The following is a 20,011-nucleotide window of genomic DNA, read 5'->3' as shown; positions in this document are numbered from 1 at the left end:
TCCTACCTAGAGTTAATCAACACTACTGCTATTGTTCTCGCTGTGTCCAGTTCCGTTCCTAATTGCTGTCATCTGCAGCAATACCTTGCTGCATAAATCATGACACTGCAAGAATGGCAAGAGGTGCTATTCTTCAACACGCCCCCCTTAGACTGGAAGTATTCGCTCTGACAGTCTTCTGCTAATGGGCTGGTGATGGTCATGGGGAGGAGTGGTTTATCAATTTCTGTGGCTTTAGAAAAGCACACAGATATCATCAGAACTGAGTCTTTCCTGGAAGACTTGACTCATTATATGTGAAAGCCCTTTTCTTCAGAGGCTTCCTGTTTGACACTACAAGTTTCTCACCTACCAAGGCCTTCTCTGCACCATGGACCAAACTTAGCCAAATGATCTGTTGAAGAGTTTTTAGGTCCTCACTGAGCTTGCAGCATGTTGGGAAAGGCAGATATTAAACAAGTAATTGCACGAACATAGGAGTATAAACTGTATGGTGTGCCTTAAAGAATAAACATGAAGTATCAGAGAAACTTGAGCCTGGAGGTTCAGGGAAGGCTTTTCTTGAGGAGATGATCCTTGCCATGAGATCAGGAGGATGAATAGGAGGTAACTTGGCCAAGGGATGAGTAAAGATGCTCTTCATCACAGGGAACAGCTCGTGTAAAGTCCCTGAGGCAGGAAAGGTCATGGCCAGTTTAAGAAACAGCAAGACTAGTGAAGTAACAAGGAGAACGAGGAGAAGAGTGTGTGTGAGTCGAAGGTGGGGAGGGAGCAGAGCTAGATCTTGCAGGTCCTGTTAGGTTTTGCTAAGGATTACAGTCTCAGTCAGGTTTTCCCTTTTAAAAGACCACCCCAGCTGTGATGGAGGAAAGGGATTGTAGGGAGAAAGACAGACTTGAAAATACTAGTTGGGAAGCAATTGCAACCATCCAGACAGGAGTTCAGGGTGGCTATGACAGAGATCATGATGTGGACAAGGAGAGAAGTTAGATAAAACTTATCTAATTTGGGGAGCCTTAACTTTGCCAGTTTTAAAAATTAAGAAAACATTTTCAGTCCACCCTACCATTTTGAAGAATTCACATTCATTCACTTACATATTTGATAAATATGTATTGTGTTATTTTTATGTACCAGGCACTATTCTAAGCATGGCGATATAGTAATGAATAAAACAGGCAAAATCCCCGTTCCCAAGGAGCTTGCAAGGGATTTAGATCATAAGCAAGAAAGATAAGGAATATATAAAATATATTTGTTAGCAAAAAATGCTAAGGAGAAAGTTAAAATTAAAAGAGGGAAATAGGAAGTGTTAGAATAAGATTGCATTATATATGGCCAGACAAGATCTCACTAAGAAGATGATATTTTTTTTCCTATCTTGATTAAACTTTTTTTTTATTGAAGTATAGCTTGATTTACAATGTTGTGTTAGTTTCAGGTGTACAGTACAGTAATTCAGTTATACATGTAGATATAGATATAGATATAGATATAGATATTCTTTTCAGATCCTTTTCCCTTATAGATTATTACACGATTTTGAATATAGTTCCCTGTGCTATACAATAGGTCCTTGTTGGTTATCTATTTTATATATAGTAGTGTGTAAATGTTAATACCAACCTCCTAATTTATCCCTCCCCCCTCCTTTCCCCTTTGGTAACCATAAGTTTAGAAGGTGATATCCTACACTGTTGGTGGGAATGTAAATTGGTACAACCGCTATGGAGAACAGCATGGATGTTCCTTAAAAAACTTAAAATAGAACTACCATATGATCCAGCAATCTCACTCCTGGGCATATATCCAGAGAAAACCATAATTCGAAAGGATACACGCACCCCAATGTTCACTGCAGCACTATTTACAATAGCCAAGACATGGAAGCAACCTAAATGTCTATCGACAGAGGAATGGATAAAGAAGTTGTGGTACATATATGCAATGGAATATTACTCAGCCATAAAAAAGAATGACATAATGCCATTTGGAGCAACATGGATGGACTTAGAGATTATCATACTAAGTGAAGTAACTCAGACAGAGAAAGGCAAGTATCATATGATATCACTCATATGTGGAATCTGATTTTTAAAAAAAGATACAAATGAACCTATTTACAATACAGAAGCAGACTTACAGATATCAAAAACAAACTTACGGTTACCAAAGAGAAAATGTCAGGGGGAGGGATAAATCAGGAGCTTGGGATGAACACACGCACACTACTATATATAAGACAGATGACCAACGGGGACCTACTGTATAGCACAGGGAACTCTACCCAATATTCTGTGATACAGGGAGATCAGCTCGGTGCTTTGTGACCACCTAGAGGGGTGGAATAGGGAGGATGGGAGGGAGACGCAACGGGGAGGAGATATGAGGATATATGTATATGTATAGCTGATTCACTTTGTTATAAAGCAGAAACTAACGCACCATTGTAAAGCAATTATACTCCAATAAAGATGTTAAAAATTAAATTAAATTTTAAAAAATATTCTGCGATAACCTATATGAGAAAAGAATCTTAAAAAGAATGACTATATGTGTATGTATAACTGAATCACTTTGCTGTGAAACTAACCTGAAACTAACACAACATTATAAATCAACTATTCTCTAATAAAATTAAAATATTAAAAAATAGAATAAAATGAAATGAAATGAAATAAAACCTTTATCCACTATTGTTCAAGAAGACAGATGATGTAAAATTTTTTAATGTAAATTAAAATTAACATTTTGATGTAAATACATGATTTTTCATAGGAAAGATAAGTATCATTCTATGAATTTTTAATTTTCATATTTGTATACATAGACATATTGTGTGTGTTCCAAATGATGATTAAAAAGCTGTTTTTTTTTTAATGTGGATCACAATTTTAAAAATTTGAAAGCCATTGCTTTACCTCATTGAATTGTTACAAAAATGCTGCAATAAAAACATTATTCCAGTTTTGCAGATGAGGAAACTTAGACTGAAAGAAATTAACTCAGCTTCCTCAGCACTGTGGAAGTAGAGAAATTAGCATTCAAATTCAAGTAAAATGAATCCAAAGTCAATACTATGTCCACTGTTTCATACTCCCCTATATTCTACAACTAAATTCTAGACTCAAATTTTAAATGCTATGGTACATATGAATGTCAAATTTCTTTTGGAAGATATTGTTGGTGAATTTGTCTTTGTTACCCCAGTTGAAATCATGTCAATAAAGCAAAACTAGATTTTAAGAAAAAAAAGTTTAAAAGGTGATAGTTGAGTAAAGATCTGAGGGAGGTTAGGGATTAAGGTGTGCAGATATTGGGGGTGGAGTGGGTCAAAAAAGAGTATTCTAGTCAGAGGGAACAGCAAGTACAAAAACTCTGAGGTAGAGATGTGACTAGTCTTTTCCAGAAGGCTACTATGACTGGAAAATGTATCAGTTATCTATTCCACAATAATGCTAAGTAACAAGCAACCTCAGAACCCCAGTGGTATATCATAATAAACACTTAGTTCTACTCATGAGTCTAAAGATCACCTGGGTGGTTCTGCTGAGCTGAGCTGAGCTTAGCAGGGCTCATTCATGCCTCTGCAGTCAGTGGCAAGCCAGCATAGTTCTGATCTTGGGCTCTCTCACATGTGTTGAGCCTTGGATAAGACAATTGGGTTGACTTAGCTCAGCTCCACATACCTGTGTGTCTCTCATCCTCCAGTAAGATGATATTCTGTTCTCATGCCTAGCAGGGAGGGTGGGGAGAAAGGCAAGGAGAGAAAGAAAGAAGAGAGGGAGAGACCATAACAGGAGGAGAGAAAGGGAGAGAGGGGATGGTGAGAAAGAGAGAGAGAAGCAGGGTGGGGAGAGGGAAGAAAAGAGAGAGCGGGCACGTTCACGAGACCTCTTGAGGCCTGGGCTCAGAACTGAAACAATGGTACTTTTGCCGCATTCTGTCGGCCAGAGCAATTCATAACACCAGCTTAGTTTCAAGGGGTCGGGAACAAACTGCACTCCTTCACGGGGAGAGCCTTGAAGTCACATTGCAAAGGATGTGAATATAGGGAGGGGTGGAAAATTAGGACCGCTTTTTGCCGTGAGTCTACCACATTGAGCTGGTAGGAGATAAGGTCAGAGAGGTAATGGGAATCGAGGTGGTACAGGGCCTTGCAGACCAGTGTAAGTCTTTTGGCTTTTACTCTGAGGTGAGAAGCCATTGGAGGGGTGCCAGGAGAGGAGTAACACAGCCTGACTTGTATTTTAGTGGAATCACTCTGGCTGTCAGGTTGAGAGTAGACTGAAGAAGGGAAGGAGACCAGTGTGGAGGCTATTGCAGTGAACCAGGCAAGAAGCGATGGCGGCTTGGCCAGGAAAGTAGTCATAGAAGTGCTGAGAAGTAGTCAGGTAATGGACATAATTTGAAGGGGGAATGGCCAGGGTTTGCCTACAATGCAAATGTAGGATATAGAACGAAAGAAGAAAAACAGATGACTCCAAAGCACTGGCCAGTTAGTTACTCTAGAAAAACTGTGTTGCAATGTACTGAGATGATTAAGGTTATGGGAAGAGTACATTTCAGAGGAAGTATTCTTCAAAAATCCTTAACTGCCTGACAGTTTCTTTCAGTACCTTGAGATGCAATTAAGTTAGACCAGAAGATATGACTTCAGTCAGAGCAGCCAGGGGCTCTCCTACAGTCCTTCCCATGACCTTAGACACGGGTTCTCACAGATCCAGAGCTGGCAACCACTGGGACGTACTATGCTGTACAGCCTGACCAGTTGTTTACAGCCAGCATTTCTGACATTAGTTGCGGCATCTGCTCTGATTGGTTGTAGAATCCACTCTTGTTTCACCCTCTGTTCTCATCGGTTGGAATGCAGTTTAATTTTCTTTCTCCAATGCAGAGCCAGGAGAAGTAAAATATGGGTGGAAGTGCTCTACTTTCTAAAAGGCAGGGACCGTATCTCATCCAACTTTGTACTTCCAGATGGAAGAGGGTGGATGGATTCACTTAGATTCACTCCATTCATAGCAAAAGCATCTCAGGTTTCACACTCTATTGAGGATTGACATATGATTTTTTTCTGTTTAAAAAAAAAAAAGGCACTTTGGGGGCTTCCCTGGTGGCGCAGTGGTTGAGAATCTGCCTGCTAATGCAGGGAACACGGGTTCGAGCCCTGGTCTGGGAAGATCCCACATGCCGCGGAGCAACTAGGCCCGTGAGCCACAACTACTGAGCCTGCGCGTCTGGAGCCTGTGCTCCGCCACAAGAGAGGCCGCGATACTGAGAGGCCCGCGCACCGCGATGAAGAGTGGCCCCCACTTGCCGCAATTAGAGAAAGCCCTCGCACAGAAACGAAGACCCAACACAGCCAAAAATAAATTAATTAGTTAATTAATTTTTAAAAAAAGGCACTTTGAAAGATAATCATGATTCTATGTGATCAGTATAAAGCATCGAATACTCTGTGCAGACTTTAAAATCCCCTATTTGGATAGGTAAGGAAAGTTACTATTGGAAGGGAGGAGTGTTCCTTGTCTCCCTAAATTCCATCTTGGCTCATGGAGGGGGGAACTGACACCAACATTTTAGTGCTGTCTTCACGGGAGAAGTGCCGGAGCGGGAGGTTCCACCTCGCTCTGCTCCTCATTGCTTACTCCGCCTCGGACAAAAATGGCAAATCTGCTGGGTGAAAATCTGACATGTACTAAGCCACGCTTTCCTACATCCTTTTTTCTGAACCATATTTGAGAGAATGTGAAATTGCATATTTATTATTGGTTTCAACTAACAGAAACACACTTGAGCTCTCTTAAAGACTAGAGATAGAGCTTATTTTATTTTTTACAAATTTATTTATTTATTTTTGGCTGCGTTGGGTCTTTGTTGCTGCGCACGGGCTTTCTCTAGTTGCGCCGAGCAGGGGCTACTCTTCGTTGTGGTGTGCGGCCTTCTCATTGCAGCGGCTTCTCTTGTTGTGGAGCACGGGCTCTAGGCTCTCGGGCTTCAGTAGTTGTGGCACATAGGCTCAGTAGTTGTAGCGAACGGGCTTAGTTGCTCCACAGCATGTGGGATCTTCCCGGACCTGGGCTCGAACCCATGTCCCCTGCACTGGCAGGCAGATTCTTAACCACTGCACCACCAGGGAAGCCCCTAGAGTTTATTTTAGAGACAGGTTTATCTCAGAACCCAGGGGCAGGTAGCTAGTGGACTCTAGAAATAAACTAGAGCCAGAGCCTCAAATGCAGTCAGGACCTTCCCTCCCGTCTCTAGAGGAGGCGACCATACATTTCAGTTTCTGTAGGAACCATTTCAGTTTCTGTAGGAACATCCTGGTTTACTCTTTCACTCTGCCCACAATCACTGTATGTCAGTCTCGGTCCAATCAAGAGGCAGAAACCTCAAGGTGACTTAAATAGGAGAAATTTAATGTAAATATTTTAAATTTTCTGATGAAAGAGCAATTATAAGATATAAGGGAACTCTATGTGGTACCCTAAAGCTGAGGGAGAGTACCCAAGGAGGGACAACAGCAAAAGAGGACTCCCTTCCCAAGGCTGGGATTGCAACCACTGGGCAAGCAGGAAGCAACTCTCTGAGACACAGCGGGGTGTAGAAAAACCACATCCAGTGGCCTGGCACATGGGCGTGCAGAGCGAGTACAAGTGCCATTGCAGATAGGAGGCCTGGAGCATATGGTGTCCCTGTCAGGAAGCCCACAGGAAGGGGATTGTTAGGGCAGGCCAAGGCTGCAAGGACACCAAGGGGCCATGACTTTGGGACCTGTGCCAGAACTGGGTCAGAGTACCACCAGCTGGTAATGTAGCTGCCAGAAACAGCAGGAGGGCCCCTTCCTCCTGCGTTCTCCCTTGAGTGACCTCTACTGAGAAAGCTTAACAAGTGCTCTTTGTAAAGGAGAAATGCTTAAAGGAATTCCATCTATTATTGCAGAGCACGCATTGAAGGGTGAATTCGGATCTGAGTGACAATAAATTGCTAACTGGCACAAATTTCAACAGTACCCTGGTAAGAATGATTAATTCCCAGAATAGTCAGATTCATAGAGAAAGAGAGCAGAATGGTAGTTACCAGGGGCTAGGAGAATGGGGAAACAGAGAATTATTGTTTAATGGGTACAGAGTTTCAGTTTGGGAAGATAAAAAGTTCTGGAGATGGATGGTGGTGATGGCTGTACAACAATGTGAATGTACTTAATGTTAATACCACTGAATTGTTCACTCAAAAAGGGTTAAAATGGTAAGTTTTCTGCTATGTATATTCTACTACAATTTTTAGAAAGATTAATTCATGGTTACTATATTCGTGTCTCACTTTTGCTCCTCTCCATACATCCACTTTCTTCTTCCTTTCTCTGTTTCTCAGTCCACACACTAAAAACATGGCCAGCAACAGCTCCTGACCTAAAACAGCTCTCCTATTGTCAAGAAACCAGCCAGGCTGAGATCTGGACTCTCACAGTGTCCTCTTCCAAATTCTCCTGGAAGTTCTGCAGCAGCTTTGGTCCAATGCTCACTTTGGTTATTTGGGCCAGTACCATCTGCTATAGACCTGTTTTCAGAAGTGTTTATTTGTCGTTTTGGGCATAGGATGAATGAGGAGGGAACTTTACTGACAAAACAAGAGGAATCCACTATAATCATTTAATGACTCCCCTCCAGAGTTTTAACCAGATGGGGAAGTCAGGCCAAAAATACACACACACACACACACACACACACATATATATATATATATACACACTCACATCAAGCGTAAAATCAATAGGTAAAATGATGCCAGATCAGTAAAAGTTTTTTTATCCTTTCCACCTATGCTAGTAGTCTGAATTAATATTAGAGGCATATGGCAGAATAATCATAATTATTTATCAAGCTAATTAACCATATTTAGTTTCCTAATTGGCCATAAAATGGCAGAAATCTTTATATATAGAGTGAGACTTAAAAATTAATTGTGGTTGTTATAGGGATTGTCATTTTTTATTTTTGCAGGCACAACTCCTTGAAATGATATATATTCCCATCAGGTGCTTCAGAGAAGCACTGGTCTTTCTCTTGACAGACAATGTGCATTTTGGCACCAAATTATTGGATGGAAAAATACAGGCATTTTCCAAGCCCTAAACACAGAGCATGTCATCTATTAGTTTGGATTTCTTCCTTAACTATTGTCACACCAATATGTGGTGGTTTTTCTAAGAAGAAATCAATCCAAATCTGTCTTTGGACTCAGAATCCAGGAAGCCTGGGTTTTATCACTGGCTTGGTCACAGATGCACTGAAAATGGGCAAGTCACTTCCATCTTTGTCTGAATTTCTCCATCTGGCAAATGTAGATTCTGACACTCACCATCAGATAATGTTTGCAAAATGTTTGACGGTCCTTGCTGGTAGACAGTATGTAATTGCAAACTGTTGCAATTTTTTTCTGCCCTAAAAATTCTTCTCTTTTCTAGAAACTGTTTTTAAATTAAAAATATCACTTTTAAAATATGGCTACCTGGCAATAACAATTTAGTTGGCAATGGAGAGTAATTTGGAAAAAAAAAGTACAGGTCTTTTTCCGTGGCATTCCCCAGAGGTAACAGCTTAAAATTGCTCTAACTTTAATCCTTCTGAGACCAACACCCACAATTATAACTTATTAGCCTTTTATCTTCGATGTATCGACTTCAAAGTACATCTGATGGGTCCCCTCATGAAAGATGAAGATCTTTGCTCATTTACACTTCAACAACCACTGCCAGATGTATTTCATTTTTTATTATTCTGTTACATACTTCTATAGCTTTACCCAATACATCCCTCCATTTCTTGATCCATCAATTTCAGATGGTATCTCTTGACTTACCTCTGAGACGAGAGATTTAATAGCCCTGTGTTCCCCTCCTCCCCTCATGGCTACCCCCAATGTCAGCTTCAGCTCATCATATAGTTAATTTTACATTGTCAAAACGTATAGAATTTATACTTTCTTATATAATTAATTCTTCTGCATTTTGGCTGTTTATTAAGTTTAAAAATAACCAGGACTTATTTTAATTAAATGAGTATTAGTCATTATTTGGTAAATTTCATTCTATTCAAATAAAAAATGTTTATTGATTACATACTCTGGGCCAGCACCATTCTAAGTGCTAGGGATAGATCAATGAAGAAAACAGACAAAATATCCCTGCCTTCATAGAGCTTACATTTGAACGTATGTTTGGACTCATAGAAAAAGTGAAGAAATTCTATGGCATATAACCTTGCCAGTAGAAAAAGAAATGCACATACCTAAATTGGGAGGAAGAGGGAAGAAGTAGAGGAAGCAAGGTGCTGAATTTTTATAATGTATTATTGTCATATGCCTTCACTTTCTCACTAAGATAATAATCTAGAATCTGCAACACTTTAGAGGAAATTTATTTTCTTCTTGAAGCTATTCTTTCCAGAGCCTCCTGACTTGCTAATCCAACTTGGGTTGCTAACTTTTGAGACTTAGTTTTCAATGTCATTTTACTCCAGGAGGGGAGCGGTGTTGTTCTGTTTATTGCAGGGATTTTTATTGTTTTTGTTTTTTTCCAGCTTTACTTTGTATCGAGCAGCTGAGTTTAGTCAATTGTTATTTGAATTGCTTGTTTTTCTCTTTTCTTTATCTTTCTGGAATAAATTCTCAAATCATTATTTCAAGAAGCAAAATTATGAAGATAGTAAAAAAATCAATGGTTGCCAGGAGTTGGAGGCAAGGAAGGAGGAATGAATAGTCAGAGCACAGAGGATTTTAGGCCAGTGAAAATACCCTGTATGATACTATAATGATGGATATATATTATTATACATTTGTCCAAATCCAAAGAATATACAACACCAAGAGTGAACCCTAAAGTAACTGTGGACTTTGGGTAACTGTGATGTGTCATTGTAGGGTCATCAGTTGTAACAAGTGTACCACACTGGTGCACAATGTTGATAATGGGGGAGGCTATGCATGGGTGGGGTTTGGAGGCATATGGAAAATTTTCGTACCTTCTTCTTAATTTTGCTCTGAACCTAAAACTGCTCCAAAAAAGTCTTCCTTTAAAAATTATGCTTAACCTGCTGTATAAAAAATAAATTAATTAAATTAAATTTTTTAAAAAAATTATGTTAAATGAAAAAAGCCAGTCACAAAAGACCAATATTGTATGATTCCCTTTATATGAATTATCCAGTATAAGCAAATCTATAGACAGAAAGTAGGATAGTGGTTGCCTAAGGCTGGCAGAACAGTAGGTTTAGGAGTTGATGGCTAAAGAATACAGGGTTTCTATTTGGTGATGAAAATATTATCAAATTGATTTTGGTGATGTTCCTACAATTCAAATATACTAAAAATAACTGAACTGTACACTTAAAAAAATAAGATTGAATCAGGAGGCAATATTGAATAGGGTTTAAGAATATAGATTTTGAAATTAGGCTGACCTGCGTTCAAATCCTGGCTTTACTACTTACTGGTTGTGTGACTTTAACGAGGTACTACATTCTCTGTGAACTTCACTGTCCACACCTGGAAAATACACATAAAGATATCTGACTCAAAACATACACACACACCCCATCCTCAAAGAGTCTGGAAAGTGTCCTGAGGAAGCAGGACAGTGGTGGCCAAAGGCTCCCACCCCTTCCTCCGCAGAAGCTTCACCTCACTGACTGACTGCTTTGGCATGGAGGCAGCTCCGTGCTGCCATCCTTGCCTCGAGGAGGGAAGACAGATCAAATTCAGTGAGAGATCAACTAATTGTCACCCTCTCTTGGCCCTCTCTTTCCGTCCGAGTTTTATCAATCTCAGTCCCATGTCCATAAAGCCCCTCCCTAAAATTTCAAAAAGAGGGATGAAAAAGAGTAAGAAATTAAAAATCTCCATCATGATGTTATACCCAAGGTTCCAGGCTCACTGTAGACAAGGATTGGACATTTATCAAGTACAAACTCCAGACTAGGATGAATTACGTCATTTGTTGTGGAAATTACAAGTGGTACTTAGTTGCTAGCTTACTTTGTTTGGCCAGACCAAGTGGATTTATCATTATGGCGTAATATAAAGTCCAGATGAAACAAAGTCAGCCTAGCAATTTTAGCTAGAAAGGGCAGTGTAAACACTTCAAAAACAACCAGGCAAAAAAATATAAACTGTGGAGAACAGCCACTTCCAAAGCCACAGCAAACTCAGGGACCAGTTTTCCAAGAAAATGTTTTATCTCAAGCCAAGTGGACCTAATACTAAAGCCCTAAGATTAAAGCCTGTTGTATCTACCAATCCATAGTATCAATAAAGGACCACTCATCCAAGGAAAGAGCATTCCCAACTCCTTTTTTTTAACCTACTTTACTCTGATCTAAAATGGACTCTTACAGAGAAGTCGACAAGGAAGCCATGACTAATATTTGGGCAGGAAGCAAATACACCCTACCGTGGCAGTACAACACTAGAACTAGCCATCAGGGATGGTTGGTTCTTAGTAAGATGATAATGATGACATAGAGTCATGAAATTTCCAAGCTGAAGTGAAAATAAGAATATTAAACATGATGACAGTAATACAGTAATTATAGCAAACATTCATTAAGACCTGATTATGTCCAGGAAGTATTCTAAATACATCACATGTTTTAAATCACTGAATCCCAACCATAACCCTATAAGGTAAGTACAATAAACATTCCCATCATACAGAAGAGAAAACTGAGGGTAGAGACCAATTCTTTCTTTTGGCCCTTCTCAATACTGCGGCCAAGTGAGGTGAGGGATCTTGTATATAGTTATTGAGGTTTGTTTTATTTGCCTTCAGACTTCCTTCTTCATAAATTCTTCATCTTCTTCCTCTTTACTCCATTTCAGAGGCTCAATTACCCCTTTTATAAGTAAAGAAGACTATTTTCATGGAAAGATCCTTTATCAGCCCTTACTTGTCAGGATCACTGATATCCAAATGATGTGAGCCAAATCCAGTGTTAAATTCTCCATCTTCCTTTTGCTTGTCCCATCAGCAGGATTTGACATAACTGATCACTCTTTCCCTTCCTCCTCGGAAATCTTTTCTTCCTTTGGCTTCTGGTACACTATTCTCTCTTGAATTTCCTTCTGCCTCAGTGGCTGCTACTTCACTGTCTCTTTTACTGGTTCCTTTCCTTTTCCCTGACTCTAGGCTGGAGGCTCCATCATTGGACCGCTTCTCTTCCATAACTACACTCACCCCCTTCGTGATTACTTCTAGACATGTGGCTTTAAATATGATTCCTCAATTTATACTTCCAGTCAGGACTCTGTCCCAGAAGTCCAGATACATATATTCAGTTGCCTACTTAACATCTTCACTTGGATGTCTAAGAGACATCTCAAACTTACTAGGACCAAAACCAAAGGTGTGGTTTCCCCTATCAAACCTGCTTCTCATACACTTTTCTCCACATTGGTAAATGGTAACTCCACCCTTCCAGTTGCTTAAGTCAAGAATCTTGACGTCATCCTTGACTCCTCTCTTTATCCCATATTCAAATGAACAAACCCTGTATCTCTACTATCAACGATATCAATAGAGTTCAATATTAATATATATCTCCAATTCTCACCATCTCCACAACTATTGCACTGGTCTGGTCCAAGCCTCTACCATCTTGCCTGAATTGTTATAATGGCATCCTAACTACTCTACTCCTCCACTCCTGCCCTACTACAGCAGCTAGAGAGCTCTTTTAAAAGTATAACGGCTTCATATGTCACTCAGAGCAATCACCAAATTTCTTCACTAGTTCATCAGCTCTATGTGCTTTGCAAGTGTCCTAATCCCACCCAAATACCTCTCTCCTATAACTTCTCTTATCTCACTTGTTCTTGGTTTCCTTGCTGTTCTTGAATTATGAGTCATGCCCCTACCTCAGGGTCTTTGCACATGCTATCTCTCAGTCTGGAACACTCTTACATGTATGGTTGGCATCCACTCTTACTTTACTTACTTTTCACTGTGCTCAAAATCACCTTATTAGAGAAGGCACCTACTATAAATAACAATCCAGAACTTCTGCATTCCTGATACCCTTTCTTTTGATTTATTGTGAGCCTTGGCAGTTATGACCACTTGATTATTATATGTTTAATTGTTTATTGTTGATCTCACCCAACTAATTATCAGCCACATGAAGGCAGGGACTTTAGTTGTTTTGTTCACTATAATATCCCCAGCACCTCAAACAGTGCTTGACACTATGAATGAATGAATGAATGATGTTGAATCAGACTGTTACCTATCACAGGAGTACTTGCAATTAAGATTTATCTCTCATTGCAAAAATAAAGGCATCTCTCCTCTCAAGGAACTTCATGATTTAAATGTGGTGAGGGTGAATGTATCCATGAAATTATCTTTTTGCGGTCTCCGACTCTGCCGTCATATGGATCTATCCTGAGTACTGTTTTCTCTAAGAATTCACTTAAAAATTAAAATGAATGATAAAAGGGTGACTGTATTGCATAAGTTTGGGCAGGGTTCTTTCAGGCATTAAAATGAGTTCATCATTATGGCCACTGGCTTGGCTCGAGTCCTTGTGCCACCTATGTGCTGTGGGAAGTCTTTTTTTTTTTCCCCTCCACATCCTTTGGGGAAAAACCTGAAGAACTGAAAGTACAATGGCCACAGCTATTCTCTGAGAACAGACTTAGGGCTGTGTCCCTTCCTTTGAAAAGCACACCACACATACCCACTCCCAATATAAATACAATAACCATGAGTCTGACTGCCATGGGGACCCAGCTGCATCACAGACCTCATGCCAGATGAACAGAAGGTTAAAAGAAGGAATCTGCTGAAGAGGCCAAAAGTTTGGTTTGCTTGTGGACTGTTTTTTTAACCTTTGCCCATTCAGCAACTGTTAGTAACTGTTTTGTCTCTCTCCTCACCCCACAGTATTGTTCAGGGTCAAGCTTCCATTAGAGAGCACCTGACTTATATTACCCTTCTTCTTTTTTGATGTTAATATGGTTGGGCTTGATTAGAGTAAACAGAACAGGAGATTTGAATGAGTTCCTGTTTCCAAGGAAAGGAGGACCTGTTGATGCCTCACCCATATCCCCTCCACTTACCCTGGAGGTCAACTGCCTGTGGTTCCCACACACTCTGATGAATTCCTGTGACTCTGTCTGATGGCATTGTCTAGCTGCAGGACTAAGCTTGGCCGTGTTCTCTTATGCTCTAAGGAATGGAGTAGCCAACAGTGCTGAGGGCCGATGCCCCAGGTGTAGCACTCGGCCAATGAGGGATGGGAGTAGGTGAATAAAGAATTCAGTTTTCTATTCCTTCTATTCCTGAGGAATAGTTCTCAGGTGTGTTCCATCCATTTTCTCAGAATGTCCCCAGTAGTATTAAGCCCCAGTCACCCACAATTCATTAACTCACAATTTATTGGCTTTATCCCCTTTATGACTCAATTTCTTATTCTCTCAATGTCCATCCTGTAATCACCTCCCAAATAAATTACTTGTACTGAAATTCTTTTTTCAGATTCTGATTTTGGGGAATACAAACTGAGATAGAGGCATATTTTGCTACCTGAAATGGCCTGGGCTGCAGCTTGCTTTTGAGGAGAACAAGCACCTGGAGCTACAGTGTCTGAAGTAGCAGCTGCTGCTGCCACCTAGACATCGTCACTGAGCTGTGTGAAGTGATATGGCAAGACTGAGTCTGGTAATATATTTTATCACTTGGATAATAATAAAATTACTTGGTTAGTAAATACCAAAGAAATGATACTCATTTCTTCACTTACTTTATTGACTTAAGCATACAGGTGTAAGTTATCAATATGAATAACATGCATGTTATCATTTGATGATCAGTTGTTTGTTATGGTTTATTATTAGTTGTCTGTAATAGTTACATTGTATGTTTGTTATGCATGTTTAAGAAATAATAGTCATTTATGAATTTAATTTACTGAATTTTAAAAACATGTTTAGGAAGCTCCAGAAATGAGGAAACTTTTTAAAAAATAACCTCCAGAAATCTACATTAAGGTCCCTTTGAATCTTTGCTAAGTACTGACCTACACATGCACAGAGTGAAATTATACAAAGCTGTTCAAAGAATGGTGGGGAGTTGTAAGCTTGCACAGGGATGAATGTGTTCAAACTCTGCTCATCCACAGTGGAGGATCGTTGGGACCACCTGGGGCATTTAGTGGGGATTCCTGAGAGGTCACACCTTAGAAGTAAGTATGAAATATTCCTGGAGTAAAAACTACTTTAGCACTACTTACAAAAGCTTAAAAACAGTTATCAAGAAGATTATTTTGGGCTTCCCTGGTGGCGCAGTGGTTAAGAATCCGCCTGGCATAGTGGTTAAGAATCCGCCTGCCAATGCAGGGGACATGGGTTCAAGCCCAGGTCCGGGAGGATCCCACATGCCGCGGAGCAACTAAGCCCGCGTGCCACAACTACTGAGCCTACGCTCTAGAGCCCGTGAGCCACAACTACTGAAGCCCACACACCTAGAGCCCATGCTCCGCAACAAGAGAAGCCACTGCAATGAGAAGCCCGCGCACCGCAACGAAGAGTAGCCCCTGCTCGCCGCAACTAGAGAAAGTCCACACACAGCAACGAAGACCCAACACAGCCAAAAATCAATAAGTAAAACAAATTAAAAAAAAAAGATTATTTTGATCTGATAGTGAAGTATCTACAGATATAAAACCCAACCCTCTTTAAAAGAACACAACGAAATCCAGACACTCAACAATGTAAGATTTACAAAGTCCAGAACCAATAAGTTTTTTTTTTTTGAACTAGATGTGAGAAGAAAATGGAAAACGTGTCCTCTAACCAGGAATAAAGACAATCAGTAAAAACAGAACCATAAATTACAGTGATGCCAGAAATTACAGGGTGATAGAACAGTTATTAATGTAATATTCAAGTATATAAAGAAAGACATAAACATAGTGAGAAGAGAAATAGAACATAGAAAAAAGAATCAATGAGAATGAAATTCTGGAGTGGAAAAATAAAATATTTGAAATGAAAAATTCACTGGAGGGGATTAACAACAGATTTCACACTGCAAAAGAAAACGCTAATGACTTTGAAGACATAGCAATAGAATCTATCCAAAAAGAAACAGAGAACAATGACTTTAAAAGTGAACAATGCCTCAGTGACCTGTGAGACAATATCAGGAAGTCCAAGATACATGTAATTGGAGTCCCAGAATAAGAAGAGTGAGTGGTAGGGAAAGCAAACATATTAGAAGACTCAAGTCTGAAACATCTCCAAACTTGATTAAAAATATAAACTCACAGATCCAGGGAGCTCAGAGAACATCAAACAAGATATCACACACACATACAAATACCCACATACAGAGTCACACAAGGCACATTATAAAGTGCTGAAAACCAGTGATTAAAAAAGAAAAAAACTTAGCAGCCACCAAAGAATAAAGATAGTTTATACAGAGAAATAAATAAGAATTATTGTATACCTCTGGGCAGAAACTATGTAAACCAGAAGACAATGAACTAACATCTTCAAAATACTAAAAGGGGAAAAAATCCATATGCAACTAATATATTCTTCAGAAATATGGTAAAAAAAAATTTTCAGTAAAACAAAAGCTATGACAATTCATCAGGAGATCTATATTACAAGAAATGTTTTTAAAAATGTTGTTCATAATCAATGAATTTGGTAAAGTAGCAGGATACAAAATTAATGTACAGAAATCTCTTGCATTCCTATACACTAATGATGAAAAATCTGAAAGAGAAATGAAGGAAACACTCCCATTTACCATTGCAACAAAAAGAAGAAAATACCTACGAATAAACCTACCTAAGGAGACAAAAGACCTGTATGTGGAAAACTATAAGACACTGATGAAAGAAATTAAAGATGATACAAACAGATGGAGAGATATACCATGTTCTTGGATTGGAAGAATCAACATTGTGAAAATGACTATACTACCCAAAGCAATCTACAGATTCAGTGCAATCCCTATCAAACTACCAATGGCATTTTTCACAGAACTAGAACAAAAAATTTCACAATTTGTAATGGAAACACAAAAGACCCTGAATAGCCAAAGCAAACTTGAGAAAGAAAGACGGAGCTGGAGGAATCAGGCTCCCTGACTTCACATTATGCTACAAAGCTACAGTAATCAAGACAGTATGGCACTGGCACAAAAACAGAAATATAGATCAATAGAACAGGACAGAAAGCCCAGAGATAAACCCACGCACATATGGTCAACTTATTTTTGACAAAGGAGACAAGAATATACAATGGAGAAAAGACAGCCTGTTCAATAAGTGGTGCTGGGAAAACTGGACAGCTATATGTAAAAGAATGAAATTAGAACACTCCCTAACACCAAACACAAAAATAAACTCAAAATTGATTAAAGACCTAAATGTAAGGCCAGACACTATCAAACTCTTAGAGGAAGATGTAGGCAGAACACTCTATGACATAAATCACAGCAAGATCCTTTTTGACCCACCTCCTAGAGAAATGGAAATAAAAACAAAAATAAACAAATGGGACCTAATGAAACTTAAAAGCTTTTGCACAGCAAAGGAACCCATAAACAAGAGGAAAAGACAACCCTCAGAATGGGAGAAAATATTTGCAAACAAAGCAACTGACAAAGGATTAATCTCCAAAATATACAAGCAGCCCATGCAGCTCAATATCAAAAAAACAAACAACCCAATCCCAAAATGGGCAGAAGATCTAAATAGACATTTCTCCAAAGAAGATATACAGATTGCCAACAAACACAAGAAAGGATGCTCAACATCACTAATCATTAGAGAAATGCAAATCAAAACTACAATGAGGTATCACCTCACACCAGTGAGAATGGCCATCATCAAAAAAATCTACAAACAATAAATGCTGGAGAAGGTGTGGAGAAAATGGAACCCTCTTGCAGTGTTGGTGGGAATGTAAATTGATACAACCACTATGGAGAACAGTATGGAGGTTCCGTAAAAAACTAAAAATAGAACTACCATACGACCCGGCAATCCCACTACTGGGTATATACTGGATGTTTGAATGCTAAAACACCATGAATTAATACAAAAAAGACAGAAAGAGAGCAAATAAGTAAATAAATAAGTGGTGGATGGGTGAATAGAAAAGAATAACAAAATTGTACGTTTAAACGCAAACATACTGAATATTTCATTCAATGTAAATGGTCCAAATGCCTCAATTAAGAGATTCTCAGATTGAGTAAAAAGCAATATCCAACTATATGCTATCTATAAGAAACCCATTTTACATGTAAGGGCACAGATAGGTTAAAGGAAAATAATAGAAAGTTTGATACAGGAAACAGAAGAAAAAATAGATAAATTGGACATCAGCAAAATTAAAATTTTTCTGCTTCAAAGGACACCATCAAGAATGTGAAAAGACCACCCACAACATGGGACAAATATTTGCAAATTGTATATCTTATGAGGGACTTATATTTAGAATATATAAATAACTGTTACAACTCAATAATAAAAGATAAATAACCCAATTTTAAAATGATTAAAGGATCTGAATAGACATTTCTCCAAAGAAGTTACAGAAATGGCCAATAAGCACACGAAAAGATGTTCCACATGATTAGCCATCAGGGAAATGCAAATCAAAACCACAGTGAGATACCATATCACTCCCACTAGCATGGCTGGAATAAAAAAGACAGATAATAACAAGTGTTGATGAGAACAACAGAGAAATTGGAACCCTCATACACTGCTGGTGGGAATGTAAAATGGTCCAGCTACTCTGGAAAACAATCTGGCAGTTCCTCAATATGTTAGACATTGAGTTACTATATGAATCAACAATTCTACCCCTAGGTGTATATCCAAGAGAAATGAAAACATATATCCACACTAAAACCTGTACATGACTATTCGTAACAAAATTATTTATAATAGCCAAAGTGAAAACAACTCAAATATCTATCAGCTAATGAATGGATAAGTAAAATGTGAGAAATCCATATAGTGGAAGATTATTTGGCAATCAAAGGGAATGAAATAGTGATACATGCTACAACATGAATGAACCTTTATAATATGCTAAAGGAGCCAGACACAAAAGCCTACATATTGTATTATTCCATTTGTATGAAATGTGCAGAATAGGAAAATCCATAGAGACAGAAAGTAAATTAGTTGTTGCCAAGGGTTGGGTGGGTAGGGAAAATGGGGGTGACTGCCAGAGGATATGTGGTTTCTTTATAAGGTAATGAAAATGCTCTAACATTGTGGGGATGGTTGCACAACTGTGACTATGCCAAAAAACACTGAATTGTACATTTTAAAATGAGTTAATTGTATGGCATGTAAATTATATATCAATAAAGCTGTTATTTAAAAAAAGAAAAATGATGGGAAAAGTTATGTCAAGCAAAAACCAATAAAAGGAAGCTGAAGCAGACTTCAGAAAAAATATTACCAGGGATAAAGTGAGACATTTTATAATGATAATGAGTCAATTTACCATGAAGATACAACAATCCTAATGCATTTGCACCTAAAAATAGAGCTCCAAAATACATGAAGCAAAAGTCAACCAAACTGAAAGAGAAATAGGAAAATCCACAAATATGGTTGGAGATTTCAAAATTTCTCTCTCAGTAATTGAGAGAGCAAGTATATAAAAATTAATAAAGATATTAAAGTCCAGAGCAACTTTGTCAATTAACTTGACCTAATCAACATTTATAGAATACTCCACCTAATAACAATAGAATACACATTCTTTTCTAGTGCATTTGGGACATTTATTAAAATAAGCCATTTTCTGGGCCATAAAACAAATCTCAATAAATTTTAAAAGCATAGAAATCATACAAACCATATTTTCTGTCCAAAATAGAATTAAATCAGAAATCACAGGAAGAAAGTATTTAGGTATTGGAAAATAAAGCAAATATTTCTAAATAATCCATGGGTCAGAGAAGAAA

General features: G+C 38.6%; 1 long non-coding RNA gene across 2 annotated transcripts in view; it reads left to right on the top strand.

The window, feature by feature from the left end:
- Positions 1-19,804, top strand: part of LOC309633507 — a 67,719-nt gene extending 47,915 nt beyond the window's left edge. For both annotated transcript variants that reach the window (XR_014247582.1, XR_014247583.1), the window contains one exon: positions 14,537-19,804. This is a non-coding gene — a long non-coding RNA (uncharacterized lncRNA). The remainder of the gene's footprint in view (positions 1-14,536) is intronic.
- Positions 19,805-20,011: the final 207 nt, after the last annotated feature.

The sequence above is a fragment of the Balaenoptera borealis genome (genome assembly GCF_965194805.1).
Source record: "Balaenoptera borealis genome assembly, chromosome: 1".
Taxonomy (NCBI): domain Eukaryota; kingdom Metazoa; phylum Chordata; class Mammalia; order Artiodactyla; family Balaenopteridae; genus Balaenoptera; species Balaenoptera borealis.
Note: the sequence above shows the minus strand (reverse complement) of the source record. Positions and strands in the feature narration are given on the sequence as shown.